A 27,785-nucleotide genomic window follows, 5' to 3' on the forward strand; every position below is an offset into this window, starting at 1 on the left:
CTCCCTGAGCCTGGAGAGATATACCACACTGTCATCTGAGTGAACATCTCCCCATATGGAGCTTATATACTGGTGATAGAGTACCTAATGCTGGGGGGGGGGGGCATTTTATCTGTTGAGGGTCACATTCATTGATGCCTGTACTGATGGCAGGGAGCAAAGGTGGAGTCGGCAATGGGTGGAGCCACCACGTTCTCTCTCTCCTCCTCTCTCTGCCTCTCTGATACCCTGAATCTATTTCATTAATTTGTTTCCCCAAATCAATATCCTATCCACTAATCACTTTACGTGGGGCAGAAGACCCCCTGCCTGTCTGATAACCTGTGAAGTGTGCCATGGGCTTGCTGAGGAAGGCCCAGATAATGTAAGACACGCATTATGGCAGATGGGGGTGACCTGTCTCTTGACATATGATTGCAGTGGTTTAAATGGAACAGTTGAAAAATGAAAGTGGTCGAGAAAGACTTTGAATTTTGTCTGGTGGTACAGCCAAGCCAGTCTGTCACGTCACACTCCTGCAGACCTCCTCAAAAGGGTAATTCTATGGACGTAATTGTCTTTCCTGGTGATTGAAAACTCACTTTCTGGGACTCAAGTGTGCTGACATTTTCTTTTCTCTGGAGACTGATTGAAGAAAGAGAGTTATTGCTACGAAGAAACAGAATTGCCTGCTGGAGCCATCGCTAGCATTCAGCCAAAGGAGATCCCGGGTGCCCTCTCTAACAGATGTACCCCAAACCTGTGGGGATAGCAAATTTCAAATCTATCAAGCTAGCTGAGGGTGGGGTGGGAATTTGTAATGTAGACTTTGCAGCTAACAGACCAGACATATAACCGAAACTGAATTAGCAGTAGATGGATGCACATGAATGTGTTTAAAGTAACTTTCGAGCCAGGAAAAAAATGGGTTGCACAGTGGGAATGTCACAGCCTTCAGTCTAAGGGTGGATTTATATCACAAACACACACACAGTTCCTTCAGTGATTTTGATACCATCCACACTATCAGTGAGGTCCACCTATATTAGCCTTAAGGTAAAGGGACCCCTGACCATTAGGTCCAGTCGTGATCGACTCTGGGGTTGCATGCTCATTTCGCTTTACTGGCTGAGGGAGCCGGCGTACAGTTTCCGGGTCATGTGGCCAGCATGACGAAGCCACTTCTGGCAAACCAAAGCAGCGCACAGAAACACTGTTTAACTTCCCACCACAGCGGTACCTATTTATCTACTTGCACTTTGACGTGCTTTCAAACTGCTAGCTTGGCAGGAGCAGGGACCGAGCAACGGGAGCTCACACCATCGCGGGGATTCAAACCGCAGACCTTCCGGTCAGCAAGTCCTAGGCTCTGTGGTTTAACCCACAGCGCCATGCATTCACAGAATGAAAACAGTGGCATTGTTATCGACAGACCCCGAGGGCATAAGTGTCAGCCACAGGGTCACCCAAATGGTACTCTGACGGGGGGGGGGGTGTTCTGGCAGCTGTGGCAAGCCACAATGGTAGAATATGCTTCACCAGCAGCTTAAGAAATGTATGAAAGCTCAAACGTGGGTCTACATATCTACAACAATTGTGATACAGTTTCTAAGACTGATTGCAAACCGTACCATCGATGAGAACTGTGAGGCTACCAGCTGTGGAAGACAAGCAGCATAATTTTAAAAGATCAAAATTCCACGACTGTCAGCTCCAACGATAATGTTCTATGCAGGGGGGATTGCTACATTGGTTTTGATATGTAGTAAACCAGGGGAATCGTTTTTAATTATTCTACCTCATGGCTGAGGCATAACTGGCAAGCTCTTATATGTACAGTAGTTGCTCAAGGTGGATCAGAGCAAAGGGAGAAATCAGTACAGAGAAAAGAAAAGACCTCCTTCCTTTTTCTATCAAATAATCAGTGGTCTGTCCATAGCCACTTTATTCCCCCCCCCCCAGTTTAAAATTCATTTTTGCCGCCCCCACGTGACGTTCCTAAACTGCCATTGCCGAAGCATTGCAATAAATGATCAGTGGAATAAGGAGAACACAACCTACATAGATATTTTTCCTCTCCCATACAAAGCCAATTTGCAAGTCTCTTAGAAACTGTTGTCAGACAAACTATAACTCCCAGGATCAAGAAAGATCAACTAGTTTTCTGTTGTGCTCAACTGTAGTCCACATGTTTTGCAAAAGGACCAAATGTGTAAAATCATTAGACCTGGGAAGAATCACACTCAGAGAAGCAAGGAGTAAAAAAGAAGAAAGAAAGAAATCAGGAAATGGACTCACTGAAGACTTTGTTGAGGTCTTGGTCATTGATGGCTTGAGTGAACATGGCTGATCTTCACAGACAGGAATGTGACAATGGGGCATGTATAAGTGGCCTTCTCTACATTTCCCTGACTTAATTTTACTGGGGTTGCTTACTGCAGATGTCTCTGTGGATATGTTGTCATACTTTGGCACAGTTCAGCAAATATTTACTTTCTTCTCACATTCTGCAAGTTACTGGGAAAACCTCACAAATTCCCTTAAAACTGCTTGAAGAACCATACTGAGGCCAGATGGTTTCAATGGCATTTATTTTATATATGCTTTATATTTACTCCTTATTGATGTACTACAGGCATTGTTTAGAGTAGACGAGGCCAATGCAAATTTAGAGACCATTTTGTAATCTCAAAGCCTTATTACATAAGTGGAATTCACCTTCATTTCCATTTTCCTACACAGATACACTTTTTAGGATACATTGGCTGGCATGAAAGAAACCTGGTGAGTCAAAGCTAAACAAGAAGCTCAGTTATAAGTTTAAATGTTCAGAAAGCAAAGAGCCTGATTCAAATTCATTCAAGGGTCTGGTGAGTCACTATCTCTCTGCCATTGTTCCCTAAACTGTGAAATGGGAGTAATAAATCAGCACTGAGCATCAGTTCACATATGGTTCTATTTCGGTTGGTTGAAACAGTCCTCTGTATGCTCACGCATCTTAGGAACCCTCCAAATATTGTGCACAACAATGGTTGTGCAAATTGCCCTTTAGAGAGCTCAGGAGGTGTGCAGCTGGAGTTGCCATTAATTACAGTAAAAGACTGGAGAAGACTCAGATCATCATTCAGACTGAAGACTCCAGATTTCATGGAACTGCAATTGTTCTTGATGCTCTCTACCCCGGTGATTCATTCAATGCAACAAATCACTATTTGTTTTATAGCCAAACAACAAACCAGCTCAATTTATTTCTCCCCCTCTCTCGTTCTGTTATCATAGTGGTACTTTAACAACCTTCCAGACCATTTACATTTACTCTGAAGCATCCCATTAACTTCAAGTGGAACCTATTTATAAAACATGGCCAGTTCCAACATGCCATATCTATCTATCATCTATCTATCTATCTATCTATCTATCTATCTATCTATCTATCTATCTATCTATATCTATCTATCATCTATCTATCTATCTATCTATCTATCTATCTATCTATCTATCATCATCTATCTATCTATCTATCTATCTATCTATATCTATCTATCTATCTATCTAATCTATCTATCATCTATCTATCTATCATCTATCATCTATCATCTATCTATCTATCATCTATCTATCATCTATCTATCTATCTATCTATCTATCTATCTATCTCTATCTATCTATCTATCTATCTATCTATCTATCTATCATCTATCTATCTATCATCTTCCAGGAATCTTTGAGTGGAATCATGCGCTTTAAATATGCAATAATAATAATAATAATAATAATAATAATAATAATAATAATAATAATAAAAAAATTATTTATATCCCACCCTCCCCAGCCAAAGCCAGGCTCAGAGTGGCTAACAGTAAAAACAGCACAGTTTACATAAAATCACAATCAATTAATTGAAATACATTCTAAAATCAATTCCGAGTCAAATTAATGGCAACCATTGGGCTAGAATTCGATGAGGATTACAGAAGGAGAGAGGGTGTCAGACTGTGGCTTGGCCTGGTGGAACAGCTCTGTCTTGCAGGCCCTGTGGAAAGATGTCAAGTCCTGCAGGGCCCTAGTCTCTTGTGACAGAGAGGTCCACCAGATTGGGGCCACGGCTGAAAAAGCCCTGGCTCTGATTGAGGCCAGCTTAACCTCCCTATGGCTCGGGATCTCCAAGATGTTTTTATTTAAAGACCGTAAGGACCGTAAGGAAAGGCGGTCCTGTAGGTACGAGGATCCTAGGCTGTATAGGGCTTTAAAGGTTAAAACCAGCATGATATTTAAATGTATTGGCCCCAGAAATTAAGCTTGGCAGATGCTGAGTTTAATGTCCAGGTTCCTTTGCTACACACAACTACCAAAAGACTCTGGATTTCCCTTCTAGAACAGGGGCAGACATGGTGTTGCCACTCCAGCTCCCATCAGCACTAGTCAGCATGTCCAATGGTCTAGGTTGAGGGACACTGTAATCTAACAGCATCTAGAAATAAAAGAAGCTGCCTTATTCCATTTGGCTCAGTTTTGTACATCCCAGGATTCCTCAACCTCGGCCCTCCAGATGTTTTTGGCCTACAACTCCCATGATCTCTAGCTAGCAGGACCAGTGGTCAGGGATGATGGGAACTGTAGTCTCAAAACATCTGGAGGGCCGAAGTTGAGGAAGCCTGGTCTATCCTGATTTGTTGCAGCTCTCCAAGGTTTCAGACAGGGGTCCCTGCCACACTTATCTGGAGATGCCAGCAACTAAACTTACGTTTTACCACTGAGCAATGGGTACCACATGGTCTGCTTCTTTTCTAGAATCCCCCTCATGCATTCAGTCAAATATAAATTATGTGATTGACTAGTCTGTGATTAGCTCATGAAGTTGTGGAATTCCAGTAAAGAAATATCTACATAGCAACGGTCTTGTGAAGTAGGCCGGATTGAGATATAATGACAGGTCCTAGTTCACCAGATTTGCCTAGCAGTTGAGCAAGGACTTCAACTTGGGTTTCATTTGCAACCCAACTCACCATGTTTTCCACATTTCAGTTTTATTCTTCCTTAAGCTTTGCAGCCAAACAAAGTATGACAATCAATAGCATGTCATGGAATCTTCTTGAAAGCATGAATGCTTTCTTTCTTTTTCTATATTTACTTATAGATCAGGGCACCACCAAAGAACTATAAACAGTGGAGAGCAAAAAATAAGAGAGGCTCAGAATAATTTTTTGGCATGCCCTCTAAACTTTAAATGCCTCATAGCAGTAAAAAAAAAAAAGTTTATTTTCATCAGAAATATAACCCTATAACTGCTTTTTTTCAGGAAAAAGTGGTTTCAGCAATGTTAAAGTATAAATCTATATATAATATGCCTGTGATATATATGCTACATATAGCTAATGAATGACTTAGTAAGTGGGACTAAGTATAAACTGAAAAACTAAATTATATTAATTTAATCAAAATATATTTTCAATTCCCAAGTCATGTTCCAACTTTTTAGCATCCCTCATTTTGTGAATTGGAAAGCTGAAAAATTCAACATGCCCTAAGTGTCATATATGGTTAAATTAACTAATATAATAAGAATACGAGAGTAGAATGCAGAATCATTTATTTATAAAGCAGTGGAGCATGTTTGTTATGCAGTGTAGTAACAAAGCTCAAAAAATATGTAATCTTTTGAGTTACTGGGGTTGCTGTAAAATATGTTGTTCTGTTTGATGGACTGTTTGTAATTTTTTGAAAAATTATAAGCTGTGGTAATAAGTAAATATGTAACTTGTCCTCTTGGAAGGGGGGGAGTGTAGATTGAAATATTGGGTATAAGGTATCTGAAATCCTAAAATATGTCAAAAGGTGTGGGTCTTTGCCTGATGCTAAGAATTGATGCTTTCGAATTCTGGTGCTAGAGGAGACTCTTGAGAGTCCCATGGACTGCAAGAAGATCAAACGTATCCATTCTGAAGGAAATCAGCCCTGAGTGCTCACTGGAAGGACAGATCCTGAAGCTGAGGCTCCAGTACTTTGGCCATCTTATGAGAAGAGAAGACTCCCTGGAAAAGACCCTGATGCTGGGAAAGATGGAGGGCACAAGTAGGGGACAACAGAGGACGAGACGGTTGGATAGTGTCTTCAAAGCTACCAGCATGAGTCTGACCAAACTGCGGGAGGCAGTGGAAGACAGGAGTGCCTGGCGTGCTCTGGTCCATGGGGTCACGAAGAGTCAGACATGACTAAATGACTAAACAACAACAACAAGAAAGGAAAGCTTTAAACAATTTGGGGGGTACACCACTGAAAAGGTACTCTATCTCATTGCCACTCAACATACCTAAGGTGGAGGCAATGGCGGCGGAAGGGGAAGGGGGCGGTCTGCCCCGGGTGCCATCTCTGAGGGGGTGACAAGAAGGCACCCTGTGGGGGGCTCACGCCACCGCCCCCAGGCACGGCAGTGTGAGCCACCGCCATCGCACCACTGCAGCCAAATGCGGAGGATCCTCCGCTCGCAGCTGCACCCTCCGCCGCCGATTGTATGCCGCTCGAGCAGTGCTGTCGGCAAACTGCCCTTATGTACGTGCATGCGCATGCACTGCTCAAGCGCCATACGGCCGGCGGCGGGATCCCTCCACCACCGCTGCAGCCGCAAGCAGAGAATCCCGCCACCGTACGTACAACGCATGCACATGTGCTGTACAGAGTGGTGACCGTGCATGCACTGTATGTACAGCACACATGCATGCACCACTGGGTGGTTTGCCCCGCACTGGGTGCCGGTTCTCCTTCCTTCGCCCCCAGGTGGAGGGGGCACTTATTGAAGGACCTTCGTTAATCATTTCATTCCACAGCCCTGCCATTCCATTCATTTTCCAACCCTGCCATTCGCTTCATTTTCCAGTTAGGGTGTCCAATGCTTCTGACAGCCTCCCAGGTCTGGGAGCAAGATCTAGCCTAAGGAATCGTGTGAACAACAAGCATCTTTCTGCATGGCAAGAAGAAAAGGAATGTGGTAGGAGTATCTCCCAGTAGTGATGTATGGAAGTGAGAGCTGGACCATAAAGAAGGCTGATCTCTGAAGAATTGATGCTTTTGAATTATGGTGCTGGAGGAGACTCTTGAGAGTCCCATGGACTGCAAGAAGATCAAACCTCTCCGTTCTGAAGGAAATCAGCCCTGAGTGCTCACTGGAAGGACAGATTGTGAAGCTGAGGCTCCAGTACTTTGGCCACCTCATGAGAAGAGAAGACTCCTGATGGAGAAGACCCTGATGTTGGGAAAGATGGAGGGCACAAGGAGAAGAGGGCGACAGAGGATGAGATGGTTGGATAATGTTTTTGAGGTTACCAGCATGAGTTTGACCAAACTGCGGGAGGCAGTGGAGGACAGAGGTGCCTGGCGTTCTCTGGTCCATGGGGTCACGAAGAGTCAGACACGACTAAACGACTAAACAACAACAACAAGGAGTATCTCACTCTGCATTAGGGGAGTTCCATCATCACAGCTCATTGACCAGCAACATCCATGCTTTCATTGTGAATGTTTCCTTTGATGGAACTGTGAATCCAAAGCATTATGCTTGCAATGGCCAGTTTCAGCAGAACACCAAGATCCTATGCTTGGATGGATGGACAGATATGTAGGTTAAATAGATTTGTCTGTCTATCTGTCTCATCCCTTAGGCTTTGGAAATAAGCCCAGATTTATTGTTAAACCACTGGTGCTAAAGTATGTGAGCAAAGGAGAGAGGTAGCTAAGCCACACATTATTTTCTTATGACGCCGAGGTTTCTTGCAAACATGCCTTTCCTCTCTAGTAAGCCGAGAGCTAAAATATGCCATTGAAATCGGCTGCATGTTCCGAGGAAAGAAATGAATGGCCTGGCTTCATTCCATTTTGTATTTCACTTCTCACAATGCATGAACAATAGCCTAAGTAGGATGTTGTGTGTATTTTTGGAGAAGGAAGAGTGAAATATTGATAAACTGAGATTAAGGATTTTTCTTCCCCCCACCTCACCCCAAATGTTTATATCAAGTGCGTACTCTCTGCCTCTTGGCCATTATGGAAATGTCACAGGTTTAATTGGCAGCTGTGAAGAGCAGCACCTGCGAGCAGCTCAGGGCTTGTTCCTGTGGTCTGGCAACATTCTTATTCTATGCTTTAAATAAAGGCTAACTCAGTGAGACAGAAATAACTGACAGCTGATGATTGATTATCGCCCATCACGAAATGGCTGACACCTACCATTCACCAAGCCTATTTGCAATCTCATTCCAGACTTCATTCAGGGGGGAAGGATGCATTCAGGCTAGTCTTCTCATTGCCTTATCACCTCACCTGTGACTGTGCTGTCCCAAAGAGAGATAAAGATCTGCAGTGGGGAGCCACTGATAAGGCCTAAGGAGGCAGTCCTGTCACAGGCACCTACACTGCTTCATGTTTCTCTTGGTGGAAGAAATGGAGCACATGGCAAAACCCTTGGCAGCCCCTATTGCAATAAATCCAGTTTCCTTTCATTTCAGTCCCTCATTACTGTGGCTCTGTTCCTTGTGTGTTCCCTGTATACACAATACTGTCAAATGGTAAATGCCATTGCATGCCAACAATCAAAATGCTGTCAAATTGTAACTGTCATACATATATTTAAAATGATATGCCATCTCTCTGGCAAGAGAGCAAACATTTGACAATACATTTGATCAGCCAGTGAATGTCTGGAGAATATATTGCTTCAAAGCACACATTTTGGGGAGATATTTTGGGGATAAATTAATTTCAGTTTCAGCTGATCTCCATGCACATCAGTTTACTTTGATAGCGCTTCTTTAGGATGTATTCAGATAACAGTGGTTCCTTTGTGATTAGAAATCTCAGTTTTTGAAAACTTGTGATTGGCTCATAACCTGAATATTCAAGGCATCATTGCAATGGGGATAAAACACACCCACCCTCCCCAAGATTATCTGTGATATATGGAAAACATATCCCTATGAGAAGGGCACACCAGAAGCAAAAGAGACCCCCAAATAAGTAAGGCTGACCTTAGCTATTGGCTTTAAAAGGTAAAGGGATCCCTGACCATTAGGTCCAATCGTGGCCAACTCTGGGGTTGTGGCACTCATCTCGCTTTATTGGCGAGGGAGCCAGCGTACAGCTTCCGGGTCATGTGGCCAGCATGACTAAGCTGCTTCTGGCGAACCAGAGCAGCGCACGGAAATGCTGTTTACCTTTCCGCTGGAGCGGTACCTATTTACCTACTTACACGTTGACGTGCTTTCAAACTGCTAGGTTGGCAGGAGCAGGGACCAAGCAATGGGAGCTCACCCCATCGCGGGGATTCGAACCACCGACCTTCTGATCGGCAAGTCCTAGGCTCTGTGGTTTAACCCATAGTGGCACCTGCGTCCCAGCTATTGGCCTTACCCCAAGATTAAAACTGATTTCCATCAATGATCCTGTTTCATTCTCAATTTTTGCCTGGTTCCAAACATGAGACTGTGATGTAAACAAAACAAAACACAAAGAATGTATTGCTAACAAGTGTAAATATGCTATTATTATCCCAACTTTCTATTTGTAGATCTGAGCTGGGCACTGTCAGAATTGACTAGGATCATGCAACAAGCTCATAACCCCCTAAAGGATTTGAACCCTGCTCTCTCTAATATTTCATCTGTCTTATGTTTTTTAAATATTATACCTAAAAGAGTAAATCTAAAAGTCCAAGCCACCTTATCTCAGAGACCAAGTAGGGTTATCTGAGCTGCTGTTTTGACATTGTGTTTTGCTTTGTTCCAGATATAGGATGCTGCTAGTGCACTTATCTGTGATTCCAAAAACTTGTTATGTTATGCTTTAAACACTTTTGCAATCTGATCAAGAAAGATGCTTTGGCTCACCTAATTGAGAGGTGAGAGGTGTTTTGGTGCGAGATAATGCGATACAAAGGGACCCAGGTGGCGCTGTGGGTTAAACCACAGAGCCTAGGACTTGCTGATCAGAAGGTCAGCGGTTCGAATCCCTGTGATGGAGTGAGTTCCCGTTGCTCAGTCCCTGCTCCTGCCAACCTAGCAGTTCGAAAGCATGTCAAAGTGCAAGTAGATAAATAGGTACCGCTCCGGCAGGAAGGTAAATGGCGTTTCTGTGCGCTATTCTTGTTCACCAGAAGCAGCTTAGTCATGCTGGCCACATGACCCAGAAGCTGTACACCATCTCCCTCGGCCAATAAAGCGAGATGAGCACTGCAACCCCAGGGTCGGCTACGACTGGACCTAATGATCAGGGGTCCCTTTACCTTTAATGGGATACAAAGAGTGGGATTCAGCATAGTGCCCAAAGTTAAGACTGTTCATGCAGTGAGACTTCCTCCCCTGTCCTCCCCATATGCACCCATATGGTGCATCTGTTCCCAGTTTCCCATCAACCCTCCAGAGCAGATTTAGGGGGCATGAGGATGAAGAGGAGGCAAAAGTTCTGTTGCATGAGCAGAATCCATCCTGTGTATGCAACCACTTAGTGAAACCTACCCAGATATCACCATTCATAAATTCACAAGTGCATGGTAAGAAGGAGGTGTCAAGACTGTGGCGAAAGAAGAGGAATACCTTGTGTCTGCCACTTTCTAAAAAGTGACAGTGGTAGCTAACTAGTGATGGCATCACAGCAATGGCACATTTGTTTAGCGTGAGAAAGACAAGACTAGGAGAAGTTTTGTTAGCTATCTTCAGATATCTCAAGGGCTGTCACATGGAAGGTGGAGCAACCTTGTTTTCTTCTGTTTTGGAGGCTAGGACCTGAACCAATGGATTCAAGTTACAAGACAGGAGATTCCAACTAAACATTAGGTAGAACGTTCTGACAGTAAGGGCTGTCCTGCATTGGATGTTTTTAAGCACAGGTTGGCTGGCCATCAGTCATGGATGCTTAAATTGAGATTCCTGCATTGCAGGGGTTGGAAAAGATGACCCCCGGGGTCCTTTCCAACTCCACAATTCTATGATTCCACGATTCTATGATGTTATAAAATTTCTTAACCATGAATGAAAGCATGTAGAAAGAGATCTGCATTGGCTCCCAGTACGTTTCCGAGCACAATTCAAAGTGTTGGTGCTGAGCTTTAAAGCCCTAAACGGTCTCAGTCCTGTATACCTGAAGGAGCGTCTCCACCCCATCGTTCAGCCCGGACACAGAGATCCAGCGCCAAGGGCCTTTTGGCGGTTCCCTCATTGCGAGAAGCGAGGCTACAGGGTACCAGACAGAGGGCCTTCTCGGTAGTGGCACCCACCCTGTGGAACACCCTCCCTTCAGATGTCAAAGAGATAAACAACTACCTGACATTCAGAAGACATCTTAAGGCAGCCCTGTTCAGGGAAGTTTTTACAGTGGTGCCTCGCAAGACGAACACCTCGCAAGATGGAAAACCCGCTAGACGAAAGGGTTTTCCGTTTTGGAGGCGCTTCACAAAACGAATTTCCCTATGGGCTTGCTTCGCAAGACGAAAATGTATTGCAAGTTCCTGCGGGGGTTTTTCCCCTTTCCCCCCCTTTTCCTAAGCTGCTAAGCCGCTTAACAGCTGATCGCTAAAAGCCGCTAAACCGCTAATAGCGCTAATCCGCTAAACTGTCAATGGGCTTGCTTCGCAATACGAAGAGCCTCACGGATGGATTAATTTCATCTTGCGAGGCACCACTGTAATATGTAACGCTGTACTGTTTTTAACACTTGATTGGGAGCCGCCCAGAGTGGCTGAGAAAGCACAGCCAGATGGGCGGGGTATAAATAATAAATAAATTATTATTATTATTATTATTATTATTATTATTATTATTATTAATAATGCTCCAATATTATGATAGAGAGCTGTGTGTGAGCCTGCATAGAAACCAGACTGCTGTACAAAGGTGTTGTTGTCCCGCCCACTTTTGCACCCCTCCCTCCACCCAAGACTGGCATGCGATACACAGAAATTTGCTAGAAGGAGAAAAGGCCCTCAGGCTAGAAGAGGTTCCTCACCCCTTCTTCAATCTCTCGCAAAGGAGCTGCACAGTTTTAACCACGTGCCTGTGTTGCACACCGCAATCTCCCGTTGCACCAGAGACAAACTGGCAGCAGCCACTATTATAAATCTCCCCACCCTCAGGCCAGTTCCTGGCCTTACTCCTTAAGTTAGCTAAAGATTTTGTTTTCAAGTCTGCAACTTGACCAAGGTAAATATTGGATGGGAGGCTGCAGTACAAAGAAACTCTTATGTGGGGAGGAAAGAAATCACTGCATGTGGAAGTTGCACTGCCTTCGCCTCCGTGTGGAGGCCAGACATAGACTTGGAGGTCCACTCCTACAGACTGCAGAATCAATCTTTTTTTTCCCTTTCTTTGTTTTAAGTGCTGCAAGTATTTAAGCCAACTGGCTCTCTTCTGCTGCCTCTTCATCCAGTTATGGCATTTTAAGGTTAACTTAACCTGGGTTATACCTCTTCATTTCATCTTTAGTGACTGCGCTAATCCACACTAGGTCTGTGAGAGTCTTTAAAATATGGCCCCAAATTACAATGTGACATTCTGGATCCACTTCTGACAGGTATTCCTTCGTTTCACATCTCCAGATGGAGTTAATTTGGCTGAACTGTACTGACCCAGGTTCAGAATTTTGAAATGTAAATGGTATAAATGTAACTTTATTTGCCAACAAAGTAGTTCAGTGTTCAGATTTCCAAGATCTGTCTCCCATACAGACCATATAAGGAGTTTATTCTCTCTGTTGGGATTTATGCAGTCATTAATCTATTACTCGTTTCAACAATAGAAAGAAATATGGAATGAGATCACTGGGATGGATGGTCTAGTGATGACAACAAAATACTTCTTTTTAATAAAGATTTAAATCTGACATAAGTTACATTTGTCATATCATGTGCATGGACACAAATTCACTCAACTATCTTTAAAGGCCATCTCAAGTGAGTAACAAAAACTCCATACAGAACCCTAGAGGAAAAGCAAGGCTTGCCCCTGCTGATACAACAGGATGGGCATTCATCAGGATTTTCATACAAAGAATTCTTCTACAATGTACCGTATTTTTCGCCCTATAGGACGCACTTTTCCCCCTCAAAAAATGAAGGGGAAATGTGTGTGCGTCCTATGGGGTGAATGCAGGCTTTCGCTGAAGCCTGGAGAGTGAGAAGGGTCGGTGCGCACCAACCCCTCTTGCTCCCCAGGGTTCAGGAGAGCCGCAGCGCCAGCCCCACAAGGTCGGGGGACAGTGGGGAGGCAGAACGCCGCCATCCTGCTGTCTCCCAATGTGGTTTGGAGGCTGACGGCGGGGAGACGCGTGCTTCTCCCCGCCGCCAGCCCTGCAAGCTTCGGGGACAGCGGGGAGGCGCAGCGCGTCTTCCCGCTGTCCCCGGACCTGGTCTGCAGGTGGGCGGCGGGGAGAAGAGTGCTTCTCCCCGCTGCCGGCCCCACAAACGCCTGGGGGGAAATAATTTTTTTTCTTTATTTCCCCCCCCAAAAAAAACTTGGTGCGTCCTATGGGGCGGTGCGTCCTATGGGGCGAAAAATACGGTACGTATTAGGGTTGATTCACACATTACAAAGAGTGTGATGTTAAGTCTACATTCATAGGTGCTGTCTGGGGGGCTGGGGGGGCCAAGCCCCCCCAAAAAAATCAAGAAGGGAGCCAGACCCCCTGCAAAAGAAACCCACTTTACATGCTCGCCTTAATCACGCAACATGCATCAGTCTTGCACACCCTGTGTGTGCATGCAACATGTGAGCACGTCGCACGGCATGCTGACATCGCGCACGCTCGTTGAGGGGCCAGTGTGAAATTGCTGGATTAGAATTTATCAATAGGTTTGGTTTTATCTGTTAAATATTTAAAGCCAAAATAGAATAATAGCCATGTATATTAAAACACACCATCAAACAAATTAAGCAGCTAAAACAACAGGGCTGATTACAAAGCAGACTCATCAGCTTCCAAAATTTAAAATACCTGGACAATTAAATAAGTATTCACCTGGCACTGAAATGCTAACAATATTAGTGCAACTCACACCTGTAAGGGGAAGACCACAAGCAGTCCCAGCAGAGAGAAGGCTGTATCCCACGCTACCAGATTTTAAGCATCTCTCCATGGCAGAAGATGAGTAAAACGAGTATTGGAATGCTCCATTTGATTCCGCAAATCTCTGAGGCACAGACCATCTTAATGGATTCAGTCCAACACCCACCAGGCAAAGACGTGGCCATGACTGCAAGGTATATGAACGCCTTCCAGACAACTTAAGGCAGCCCTGTTTAGGGATGTTTTTAATGTCTGATGCTGTATTGTTTTTAATATTCAGTTGGAGGCCACCCAGAGTGGCTGGGAAGTAAATAAATTACTACTACTACTACTACTACTACTACTACTACTATTATTATTATTATTACATTCATAGTATTTTCATACTATGGGACTCTATTCCAAATCTGAGAGGTTCAGCAGCCACTTCTACTAGATTTTAAGCAGGCATGGAAGGGACCAAACTGACCCACACAACTCTCAACAGAAGGGGCTGGTCAATTTCTTCACTCCCCCCAGGGATCTAATCTTCAGACCCAAACAAAAGCCCTTTTTTTATCTCGCACCTCTACCAGAATTCAAGCTGAAGTTGAAAAAAGTGTGCACAAGTAGATTTTCACCATTGTGCAGAAGCATTGTGAGCACCGCTATCTTGAAGCCCCAGGAGCCTGCGATGCGTAAATATGCACGTCTGAGATCAAAGCAACAAGGAGTTAACTACATTAACAAAATGTTACAGGCCTGTTGCTTCATTACGACAACATTTGTGTGACCAAGCAACCTCAGAGGTTTACACTAATGCCCCTGTGATTTGGTCATATGTTTTTACTGTGTGTGTTTAGTGTTAGAAGGGTCTATTTCTTTTGTGTGGGTTTCCTAATCTAAATAACGAATTATTGTCTGAATATGTATGAGGCATGCTTTATATACAAAGGCTACAAGCCAACTCAGAGCTAAGCATGTTTAAGCCCATGGACTTTGACCAGCTTAAGTTCTCTTAACTTTGTATTGGATTGTGGCCAAAATGTGTACCACATTGTTGTGTTTTTATCTCTTCATGACAAGCCGAGCTTAGAGTTATGCTAAAACAGATTTTGGTATCGTTCCCCACTTAAGGAATATGTTCTCCTCAACCATACATGTGTACTTTCAGGGACAGCCACAAAGAGATATTTCTTCATTGTCTTGAAACTGGCCATAGTTTTACGCAGTGGCGTAGCGTGGGTTGTCAGCACCCGGGGCAAGGCAAGTAATTTGCGCTCCCTAACCCATGGATTTGCGCCCCCTAACCCTAACCCCCAGATGTTGCGCCTGGTGCGGCCGCCCCCCCCTGCACCCCCCACGCTACGCCACTGGTTTTACGCCCAGAGGTTATGAATATTGCAAGTTACTCTCCCAGCTTAGTTGCCTTTTTCCCCTCTGTCAAAACAGAGCTTGGTGGTGGTGGGAAACTCAACTCTGGAGGCTGAATGGTGGTGGGGCTTCTCGCTGCTTCAAATACCAAGGCTTTTTGCCTGGCTGGATGATACCCTTCAACTCTGATTATGCCCTTTGCTTGTCTGGATGGAGGATAGACAGAGGAGCAGGACCATGCGTACTAAATCACATTTGCATGTTTTGCTCCACCTACTTTTGCCCCTGGCCCCACCTACCACGACCAGGTGTTCCTCAGAAGTTTGCCCAGAAGAAAAAACGGCCCTAAGACTGGGAAAAGTTTCTCACCATAATACACAGTAAAAACAGCCGCCATGAGCTTCAAGACATTTCAAATGAGCCTTTTTGCATATTAAACAGGCGAGAGAGGTGGCTCCTCACAAATAAAATCCCATTTAAATTATATGCTAGCAAGGAGGACCCCAATTAGGCTGGTCTCTTATTCATTTGGTACTCTACTTAACAAAATCAGCTCCCCAACCATCTCTGCTCGTTATAAACCATGTGCTTCGCATTATATTTAAACTTTACAAGGCTGCTAATTTATCTGTGCTAACTGGAGTGCCGCACTGTTCCTGTTCCTTGGCAATAACTGTGTTGCCTTCCTGGGATAAAATAAAACCGCCTGGTTTATCCACTCAGAACTTATTGGCTTGTAAAAGAAGGCAGCCTCCTTTCCTCGCTTCAGCGTTGCAGGCTTTGTTATTTGTCATGCTAATGAGTCAATTAAACAATTGTTTGAAATTTGGAGGAGGGAAGAAGCTGGTTCTTCAAGGTAATGAAGATCCTTAAACTTCATTGGCATGAAAAGGATGTGAGAGCTATGTAGAATCAGGCTTGAATCAGCTTTCACTCATCAGTTGGTGCCACAGCTTCAGAAATGAGCGGTGAACACAATGGCTAGTACTGTATTTTTTGCTCACTTTTCCCCTCCTAAAAAGTAAGGGGAAATGTGTGTGCGTCTTATGGAGCAAATGCAGGCTGCGCAGCTATCACAGAAGCCAGAACAGCAAGAGGGATTGCTGCTTTCACTGCGCAGCGATCCCTCTTACTGTTCTGGCTTCTGAGATTCAGAATATTTTTTTTCTTGTTTTCCTCCTCCAAAAACTAGGTGCGTCTTGTGGTCTGGTGTGTCTTATAGAGTGAAAAATACAGTATATTGTGTTTTGCAAGTTCAGAGTCAGGAAGATGAGTGTTTAGAGCCAGTGTAGGGTAATGGCTTAAGAAATGGAACAGGGAGATCTGGGTTCAAATTCCTTCTCCACTATAGCTGTCAACGTTTCCCATTTTTAAAGGGAAATTCCATTATTCCAAATAGGATTCCTCACAAGAAAAGGGAAAAGTTGACAGCTATGTTCTCCACCATGAAACTCACGACACCTTACCTATTGTCGTCCAGTTTAATCTTCATTATAGAGTCGTGTGCTTCCCTGAACACCTTGGAGGAAGGGGAATGTATAAATGTAGTAAATAAGGAAAAAATGTTACAGATGCTGCTAGCCAGCCATTTGTGCTTTGAATGTACCTAGTACACCAGCACATAATATGTCATCTGTTTTACACTTTAGCTCTCACATACAAAATGCTATCTCTACATGTGTTTGTGAGATAAAACAATAGTTTCTTAAATAACTCCAGAAGAGCAAGACAACTTTCTGTTCCATTGCTAGATATAACGATTGACTTCTCCATGAACTTGCAGTTCATATTTTATATTGTATCGTTTCACATGGCTTTCCAATTGGATTGCATCTCCATTGTTCCTTTTATTCATTCTCTCTTTCTTTGGAGAAAGTATCTCTGATGGGCAAAGCTATTATTAAACAATGCAGCAGAACTGGGATGCTATATGCATAAAAGGCACTGTATTGCACAACAATCCAGCCAGATTATACTCTTTTTACATTCACTAATGCAATTGCCCAGTGCATATCAGTATCTTACCTTATTCAAGTGCCCTTATTCCTCTACACTTTGAAATATACACCCAGAAATACTTTTGTTTGTGCTGAAATGTTTGATCTTCACTATCTGTCATTAGTGTCTTAAACAAGCCTCAAAGAAGCGTCTAAGCTTTTGGCTCAAGTAGCAACAGTGACCTCTAGTGTGTGTTTTTAATTTCTTCCCTTTCTTTTCAATCCATTGTTCCCACAACCTTTAGGGCAGAATTTGATCACAGTTTTTCTTTCCCCTTTTTCTGACAGTGTGGACTAATTTTCATACTGAGAGTCATCTATAGTAGAAAATGAATCTCAGTTGATCTTCCTTTCCTTCCCTGTAAGCAATGTGACGAAATCGAGAATGCGAACATAGGGAAAGTTAAAAACACATAGGAACGAACCTAGCTTTATTTTATTTTATAAAATGAAAATTGCCCTTCTGCTAAACATTTCATCCACCTTGCAGCAATTTATGTCTTGATCCCAGACGGCATCATTTGGCAATTCTTGCCAGATGTAACTTCTGATTTCTCTGTTCTTCAAACATCATTGTCTCTGCCATACACAGCAAGCCCTACCATAGAGGAATGTTGCAAGAAAATTCAAAAATGCATATGTAGGTGCCTTTAAGCTGTTGTCAGTGTGCATTTTCAGCAGTTCGGAAAGTGAAGAGATTGTCTGTAGATTGCACTGTAACCAAGCACAAATTCCTTCTGGTTGCACTGATATTTTAAATGTGAGGCAAACAGTCGTTAATATAAATAGAAACAGATAAAACTGTTTAAAGATGCTAAACTTCAAGGCGCGTAAGTAAATGTTTCAGTGATGTAATCATGCTTTCCTCCTGCAGAACTCGTGGGAGTCTGAATTGTCCATTCAACCAGCCTTCCTACATTTGCAGATGGCAAGTGTAAGGAGTATTGAACACATTATACATTTTGTACAGGGAAAAGCACTTCAGCCTAGGAAATTGTGTGCAACCTATGTGTAAGATCATCCTGTGATTACTTGAATTGATTTTATTTTATTTTTATGTTGTAAAACTGCCCTGAGTGGGAATGGGGAGGGGAGTTACTGAAAAGCCAAGATATACAATTTAAAACCAAATAAAAACAAACAAACAAACATATGTGTTACAATTATAAGGTCATACTCAGAGCAAATGCATTGAAATTAACGGAAATGACTGACTGAGTAATTTCAATGGCTCTACTCTGAATAGAATTTGGTTGGATACAACCCATAGATTTTTGAGTAAATAACAAAATAGGCAGACACATTTGTAACTGTACTACTAAAGACAGTCTAAACATGCAGCAAAATGGAGGGAGAATTGTCAATTCACACCACAGTTAGACAATTCCAGGTTTGAATGTTCCCCCAGGAAAATACCCTGTAAGAAGAAACCTAGTGTATCAGGAAGAAAAGCTCCCCCCTCCTGTGCTTGTTTTCTTTTTGCAGTAGAAAGGTTTTCTGTGTTTTTGTTTTACATTAGGGGAGCATTTGGTATTTTGCCTGCAGTGTGAATTAATACAGTCCATTATATCACCTCCAGTTACTTGGCACAGCTGTGGCAAAGGGAAGAACCCTGTTATAGTCTTGCCACCTCATTTCACTGCTGACTCCTTACAACAGGGGAAATTCTGCTGCTGCCGAACCTGCTTCGCCAACCCTAATTTGTGTTGCTTGGCTCCCTGAGCACCCGGCTTGGACCGGTTCAGTGCCATCAAGAGCCATATTTGTATAACTGGTAGCAACACCAAGGTTGCAAAAGATTCCTCACTACAAATACCATGAGGATGTGCCTGGGAAACGGCTGGGAGGGGGTTGGGAATGAGTGGTGGTTTGGGGGGGGCATAGCTATCAACCGTCCCTTATTTGGCAGGAAAGTCCCTTATCCCAGCGCTGTGTCCCGCTGCTGTCCCTTATTGATGATGTCCCTTAAATTCCCTGGGTTTCAAAGGAAGCAGCTCCTCTCCCTCCCTCCCCAATAAGGAGTCTAAGAATGACTGGGGGATGGAGCTTGCACGCCTTGTGCCAATCAAATCGGCCGCGTTGCCTGGGGACTCGCCTTTGCTCAGCGCTTCCCAGCGGAGAGGTGACAGTGGTTTTCCTTGCTGCATCCCCTTTGCCGAGTTGCTGCACTGTGGGAACCACCGCTTGAGGCTTTGTTTGGCTGCTGGCTGGGCTTTCTGCCTTTGGCTCTGATGGGCTCTGAAAATCCCATATTTTGGCTGCTGATCCCTTATTTTAGAGGCTGCTGGTCCCTTATTTTCAAATCTGTAAGTTGACAGCTATGGGGGGGGGTCAGTCTCCACCATAGCTGTCAACGTTTCCCTTTTTTTAAGGGAAATTCCCTTATTCCAAATAGGATTCCTCACAAGAAAAGGGAAAAGTTGACAGCTATGGTCTCCATGGTAGAAGTAGTTTTGCACCACTGTTTGGATACTTGTCCATTCAAAGTTCAAGTATGTTGCAAAATTTTGTTTGTTTCTTTGTTTCTGCTGTGCTGCTTTTTAAAAAAATGACTAGACAACCAGTGAAGTGGAATGTTGGAAGATTCAGGACAGAAAAAAAGCAAAGTACCTCTTCGCAGAGTGCAGAATAAAACTATGCAGTCTGCTCCCTCAAGTTGTAATGGTAGTCACCAACTTGGATGGCTTTAGAAGGGGGATTAGACTAATGTTTGATATCTTCATGAAGGACAGGGCTATAAATGGCGCCTAGCCATGAGGGGTATGTTCTACTTCCACTTTCAGAGCCAGTGTGCCTTTGAATCCCAGTTGTCTTCGAGCCTCTCTCACAGTATTTGTGGTACATTCGTACCTCAGAAGTTGAGCAGAATCCGTTCCGGAAGTCCGTTTGACTTCCTAAACGTTCAAAAATCAAAACGTGGCTTCTGATTGGCTGCAGGAAGCTCCTGCAGCCAATCAGAAGCTGCAGAAGCCCCATCGGACATTCAGCTTCCAAAAGAACGTTTGAAAACCAGAACATTCACTTCCAGTTTTTGATTGTTCGGGAGCCAGAACATTCGACTCCCAAGGCCAAGGTACAACTGCACTGAATAAATGAGGCAAAGCAGAAGAGAGACACTGGCCATAGGAATCTGCCACCTGTGTTGATGTATTCTCATTACGAACCAGATTGGAACAAGAAGTACATCCATTAGGTAGGTAGGTAGGTAGGTAAGTGAACAATTGAACGAACAAATGAATGAAAGGTTTTCCAAATCGGGAAAGGTTAGGAGACCCAGGGCCTGCCACAGAAGACCTAGGACCCTGGCCCTGTTTTTCAGCAGTTCTCCATGATCTCAGGCAATAGGTCTATCCCAGGCCTACTAAGTCACTAGTGGAGAACTGCATCCAGGATCTCTTGCATGCTAAGGCTGCACCCTCTCCCTGAGTTGCAGCTCCTGCCTTCCGGGAAGAAAAGACTAGGGGTGTGAAAATGCTATGAGGTGTGTGGCCTCTGCTTGTTTGCATTTCTGTGCATCACTGGTGTCAAAAGGACGATCTCAATCGAGAGGGTTTCCTTGACTCGGTGTTTTCAGAGACCTGCCTCTCAGCTGAACTACAACCTGGCTTTGTCAATGAATGGCGCCCCATTCAACAAATGTCAATGCTTTCCCTAGTAGCAAGGCACCCACCTAACCCCCCCCCTTGCCAGGTCTGTAAACAGCATAAATTAGTAATCAAAAAAGATACTGCCTCCTGAATATTTTATGGCAGTGCGAATGAAAGGGAAATGTGCAGACTGAAGGCTTGATGATGCAAACATATTTGTCAAAGCAGAAGAGAGAAAGTGCTGGAGGCTGGTCCCTCCCATCCCCTGCTCATTGGGAGATAATTATAATCTTAGCAAGCTGGCTGTCTCGGAGCTATTCTTGGGGGTGGGGGGGGGAGTTGCTTGTACAAGGCACCAGCGGTGCCTCAATTATCTGAGCAATCCCTCTTATTATATCTTCTTCAAATACCCACTTAGTAGAAAGTTATATGAAGAGAGCTGTATCTGCCCACCCCCAAAAAATAAAATTCCCCAGAAGATGGATTCTTTTCTGCAACATAAGTCTGAAATTTCCATTCAATGGTTCCAGTTGGGCAGGATTCCCACAGGATTCCCATTGTGAGAGTAGGACGCTGGACTAGATGGTGTCTTTGGTCTTTGTCAAAACTAACCTACTGTACAAAGTTGGTTACATTGCTCTGCCTGTTTTTTGCATCTGACCTCATCCTCCATTGGCACGTGGCCGTGGAAGGTTGTCCAAAAGGGAATATGGCTCTTCAGCTGGAAACAGTTCCTCATCCCTGCTCCTGTAGCTCCAACCGTTACTTGGGTACAGAGGTGTGCCTAGGCAAGGAGATGTATCAGTGCCTCCAAAGCTGGCAGGGACCGTAGACCAGAAACTCAAAAAGTTTGCTTTTTGTCACCTTTCACACTCTGCCAGTGATTTCTTCCAAGGCCTTTGGAGTTGGGCCTGCTTTTTCCACCTCTCCTCCTCCTCCCCTGTCAGTCCATCTCCCTCCCTCCCTCCCTCCACTGTTTTCTCTTCTGCCTCTTCCCTCCCTCCCTTTCCCCTCCTCTTGCAACTCTCACCCGCTCTCTCCATTCTTCCCTCTGACCCCCCTCAGAGATCTACTCACACTTCTAATAGTACCACCAGCCAGCTGAGGAGGGGCCCCCACAGGGCTGCTGTGACAGTCCACACCAGCGACTGGATTCCTCTGCCAAGCCACCCAGGTGAACCTGAATATCTCACCTGGCCAGCCAGAGCAATGGAGGAGCAGCCCAGAGAGTAATGGATGGGTGAGCAGGCTCCTAGCAACTCCAAGCCATAGTGGAGAGGTGCAATTTAGGCACCTGTGCTCTTGGTGAGGACTAAAATGGCCAACCCCTAGGTACACACTTGCTTGAGAATAAATCCCATTGAGACCTTTCATCTGCACAGCTATGCGGAGGATTGCACTGTGAATAGTAAGTTCATGCCCAGATTCCATTGCCTTTGAGTAAACGCATGCCTAACTTGAGGGGACACTACATGACAGTTTCATGGAAAACAAATTAAGGTTCACCACCATTGACCACCAATGCAAATATCTTGTAAGGTCTGAAAAGGAAAGTTCAGCGAAGAATGGAAAGACCAGGAAACTGAACTAACAGAAGTGATTTTTTTTGTTTTCATGATCCTTTGGAAAACAAGGAGCCCCAGAGAACTGGACATTTAAACAGTTAACCAATAGTTATGGCCCAGCTGCAGCCAATCATTGTTAAGCAATGTACTTGAAACATGCCCTCACGCCGCATTGACTTCAGTGGGATTTGAGACTTTGCTTAAGTGCATTCCAGAACAGAGGCCCACAATGGGAGAGACCAAAAGCCAAAGGCCTTGAGATCTGATACTTCCTCTCCAGCCGTAATAAAACCAGAATATAAACTATCCAAATAAGTGCCTTGCCTCATATTTTTTCACACCTCTATTACTCTTGTTTTATTGCACTCTGCTCATCTTTCGTCTCCCCCCCCCTTCAATTATCTGCTATGAACCATGCAGTCATGTCCCAGAGTGTTGTTGCCTCATCCAGCCACTCACTGACATCATTAGCCGGACAGACACAAAACAGAGACATTCCTAGAAAATGAAGGACTTGGGAAGGAACCTCTGCAATGCACAGAATCTCTCCCATCCTACCTGACTCGCTGGCACAGTGATCACCTTCTGTTGTTCCTGTTCAAGAAGTTAGGTTCAAACAGCGGCCTGTGAAGCAATGGAAATACTCTCATTCAGCCATTTAGAACCCAGAAGCTCACAGAGAAGGAGAAAAAAGTGTTACACAACTTTTACTAAGAACATTGGATATTAAATACATTCCTTTCCAAAACTTTGAGATGATGCTTGAAAAGCTTCCCACAAGTACGGTACTTAGAATTTGGGTCTAAAACAAAGCCACAAGTTGGTTGGAAACAGATATAGATACACAACAGTGATGGTGGTATTCCTTGGTTGGGGCCAATGTGGGCAGAAATAAAGGGCTAGACAAATTATCGCACCCCAGGCTCCTATTCACGGGGGGGGGGGGGTATATTTTCAGTGTCCAAAACCTAAAACAATGGCCAATGTATTTACTTTTGGTTTTGAATTTTCAGATGCTATAAATGCCAATACTATCCTGCTGGCACTTCAGTGTGGTAGAAGCTAATTGATCGTGGTTTATTAAGGATAGTCTGTTTTCCTGTCTATCTGCTTTCCTATCTATCTGCTGGTAGCTTTCCTTGAGATGAATTGTGGCTCTCTTGGATCCCTTTGGATTTTAGGATAGCCAAAGTAAACAGAAATGTCATGCTCTTTACTGCCTTGTCACATCCACACACCAACCCACCCCGGTTCAGAATTCCCCGTAAGGTTTAATTAAACATAAAGTGTGGTGGTAGTCCACTACGTTTTACTCCATGTAGACCCATCAAAATGAATGAAAATGCCTAATTAGGCCCATTCATCCCAGTGTTTCCAGTTGCAATGCCACCCGCAGCATATTTTTTGTGCAAAATAAAATATGCGAAGGGGGGGTGTTTTTTTTTGCCAAGGAGTTGTGTTGAAGGTTTCTGTACTCCCACTCAGAGATTATATATTGCGTATAGGTGTCACGTATAGCTGTAGTATTTGCTAACCTGCCTGGAGCAGGAGAAAGAGAGGTTATATGCCACCAAACTGTCATCCCAGTCTAATAGGCTAATCCCATCTTTGTGAACTAGGCTGGTCTTCAGATGCATATACATCAACTGATTACTCAGTGATTGATGACTTGCACTGCACACTGTTTGTGACACCTGCTATAGTCATCAGATGATGGACATGTGTGGGCTAACTCTTACCCATAGCCCTGTAGGCGCATATAACGTTGGTGAAATCCGAATGCTGGATGTTTCCTGGAAAGAGGCACATATGCAACAGGCCTCGAGTTGCCTTGAATCTTTTCCAGCTATACTTATCATCCCTGACTCCATGATGCTCCTTTCCTTTGGATTAACCCCGCCATGTAAAGGCCCAAGCAACACATGTGCACCTATATTTCTCTGGTCCACCTTCTTGTAGATGCAACCAGCATGGCCACTGGTATGGAAATTGGGGTGAAGGGGTGCAGTATCAGGGGTATAGAGGGGCTGCAGAACAGAAGAGAGGGGCAGTGTCAGAAATGGGGTTGAGAAGGTGAAAAGGCCGCTACTATGGGATGAGGGAGGTTGGCAACAAGGAGACATACAGGGCTGAAAAGGTGAGCAAGGATGTCAGCCCTGGGTGTGTGTGATGATACGGAAATATGGTTTTTTAAGCTAATATGAGCTCATAGTTTCTTTTTTATTTATAACTAGTGTTAGATACTCGTTCAGATATTATCTTATCAGGAGGTCCATTCCACACACTATAAGAATCAGGCCTTTAGTGTGGCAGCGCTAACCTTTTGGAAATCTCTTCCATTATGTATGAGGCAGATGCCATCTCTATTGTCTTTTTGGCACCTGTTGAAGGCTTTTCTTGTTTTAGAAAAAGGCTTCAAAGTTGATATTTTTATCTTAGTCATCAAACATTTGGAAATCTCTCCAAGATACTCTCCAGGAAGTCATCCACAAAAGAAATAAACTACTACTAGTAGTAGTACTAGCAGTAGTATATCTACTACTAATAATAAATTATGGTTACTATTACTACTGCTGATACTTCTGCTGCTTCTTCCTGGCAGATGGGGTACCACAGCTGAGTGACTCTGTGACCACCTTTGGCTATAGATTTGCAGCTTTCCATTGTAGCACTCTTCACATTACCCACAAAGCTTAAGCTAAAGGGAAAAGGACCCCTGACCATTAGGTCCAGTCGTGACCGACTCTGGGGTTGCGGCGCTCATCTCGCTTTACTGGCCGAGGGAGCCGGCATACAGCTTCTGAGTCATGTGGCCAGCATGACTAAGCCACTTCTGGTGAACCAGAGCAGTGCACAGAAACACCATTTACCTTCCCACCGGAGCAGTACCTATTTATCTACTTGCACTTTGATGTGCTTTCAAACTGCTGGGTTGGCAGGAGCAGGGACCGAGAAACGGGAGCTCACCCCGTCGCGGGGATTTGAACCTCCGACCTTCTGATCGGCAAGTCCTAGGCTCTGTGGTTTAACCCACAGGGCCACCCGCGTCCCACATAGCTTATCCCTGGCTTTATTCTAGGCTCTAAATGTTTGGCAATAGTTGAAATTATTCAGTGGCAAAACAAGGAGGAGCTAAGTGTTCTTTAGGGAAATGGAGAAAATCTTCTCTCTACTGTATATATATATACTTTAGAAGCTGAGTCTTTAAAACAGGTCCAGGAATTGTGTGGTCCTCTTTCGGTTGTGAGGAGGTGACACTATGAACTTAGCCCCTCAGAACCACTGCTGCTTGCTGGGATGGTGCATCTGTGGGGTCCATGGGGGTTGGAGCGAGGTTGGCTCAGCCAGTGAGGTTGGCTCAACCCCATTGCACTGACACACTTGCCACTGCCATGCCACGCTCTCACATTCTCCCATGATGTGGCGGTGATGTGGCTGACCTCTGGCCCAAGCCATTTAAGGGATCCTGAGAAAAGGGAAACATTATGATTGTATGACAAAGTCTGATTAGAATGACCACCTCATTTCCACCTCATTATTTACTCAGTTATATAAGAAAAAAAGAAATGTCGCTTCCTAAATGGGAAAACACAGCTAGGAAATGATAATCTCCAGATCAGAAACAAAGAACAGTGATGGAGTAAGCCTTTAATCTTGGGAAGGGTTTATTGGTAATCTTATTACAAAATAAATAAATGGGTTTGAGCGTGCTCATATGTGTGCATCAGCAATGGAGAGATTGCCTTCTGCATCCCACTTATTTCTCAATCTGCTTGAGGACTGAGTTGTTCAGAGCAGGAAATGTAAAGAAAATGAAGGAACATTCTTTCACCTCTGGTGGACCTGCCCTAAAGTGAAGGCCTTCTGGGAAATGATATATAATGAGTTGAAAAAGGTATTTAAGTATACCTTCACTAAGAAACCAGAGGCCTTCCTCCTGGGTATTGTCGGCCAGAAGGTGTTAAAGAAGGACCGAACATTTTTTATGTACGCAACAACAGCAGCAAGGATACTCATTGCCAAGAATTGGAAGACTCAAGATCTACCCACACTGGAAGAGTGGCAGATGCAGCTGATGGACTATATGCAACTGGCAGAGATGACTGGCAGAATCCGAGACCTGGGAGAAGAAAGGATTGAAGAAGATTGGAAGAAATTTAAAATTTATTTACAAAAATATTGTAACTTGATTGAATGTTAAGAAGGATGCTTGATCATAAATAATTGGCCACCACTAAATTAGATTGGAATTTGATGATAAGTGAGATTAAGGAAAAGACAAACCCTCTGGGAGAACTATTAGATTATATTTAAATGAGTGGATATAAGATTGCAAACAAGATGATAATTTGCTTGAAAAAACTTTCCAACAATGTAAGTGGGAGCAGGAGACGTGAGGAAGTCTAAACAAGTTATGAAATTTTGTTATGATATAAGCAATGTTGTTTGTTACTTATGTTTTTCTTTCACAAAAAAATCTTAATAAATATTTATATTAAAAAAAATGAGTTGTTCAGAGCAAAGAGGGACTCCATAACAAAAGCAACCTCTTACAATGAGAATGCTCAGTGCTGTATTTGAAACACAGGCCAGTCAGAACTTCACTGGGTGGTCTCATGCTGCTTTATTTCAGCAGTCACCCACCTGCTCCATGTTTCTTGCAAATTACCAACCGATGTGACCTCTCGGAAGAGCTGACTTTTTAACTTTGCTGTCATCCTACCTACAGGATGTACCTACAGGGGACGCGGGTGGCGCTGTGGGTTAAACCACAGAGCCTAGGACTTGCCAATCAGAAGGTCGGCGGTTCGAATCCCTGCGACAGGGTGAGCTCCCGTTGCTTGGTCCCTGCTCCTGCCAACCTAGCAGTTTGAAACAGCTATTATTAATAGCTATTATTAATAACAGCTATTATTAATCGTCATAAGTCAATAGAACATCAGTTTTCAAAGGCAGCGCATCTCTCAATACCAACTGGTGGCAGGAAAGGACAGGAAAGTGTTGTTGTCTTCATGCTCTGGGCACAAAGGGCAGGATTGGACGGACCTTTGGGTTTGATTGGCAAGGCTTTCCAGATGTCATGGTGAGGCATTGTGCCACCAGATCCATCACCTCCACAGAAACAGGCTGCTATGAGCTTAAAGGAAGAGGAGGGGGGAGGGAAGTGTAGTAGACCCTTCAGCAAAGTGGGTTGCTGCTTCCTTCCTTCCTTCCTGCACAAATTTGCCAATTTCATTTTCTCTCAGTTTCCCATTCTTCCA

The sequence above is a fragment of the Podarcis gaigeae genome (genome assembly GCF_964106915.1).
Source record: "Podarcis gaigeae genome assembly, chromosome: 3".
Taxonomy (NCBI): Eukaryota; Metazoa; Chordata; class Lepidosauria; order Squamata; family Lacertidae; genus Podarcis; species Podarcis gaigeae.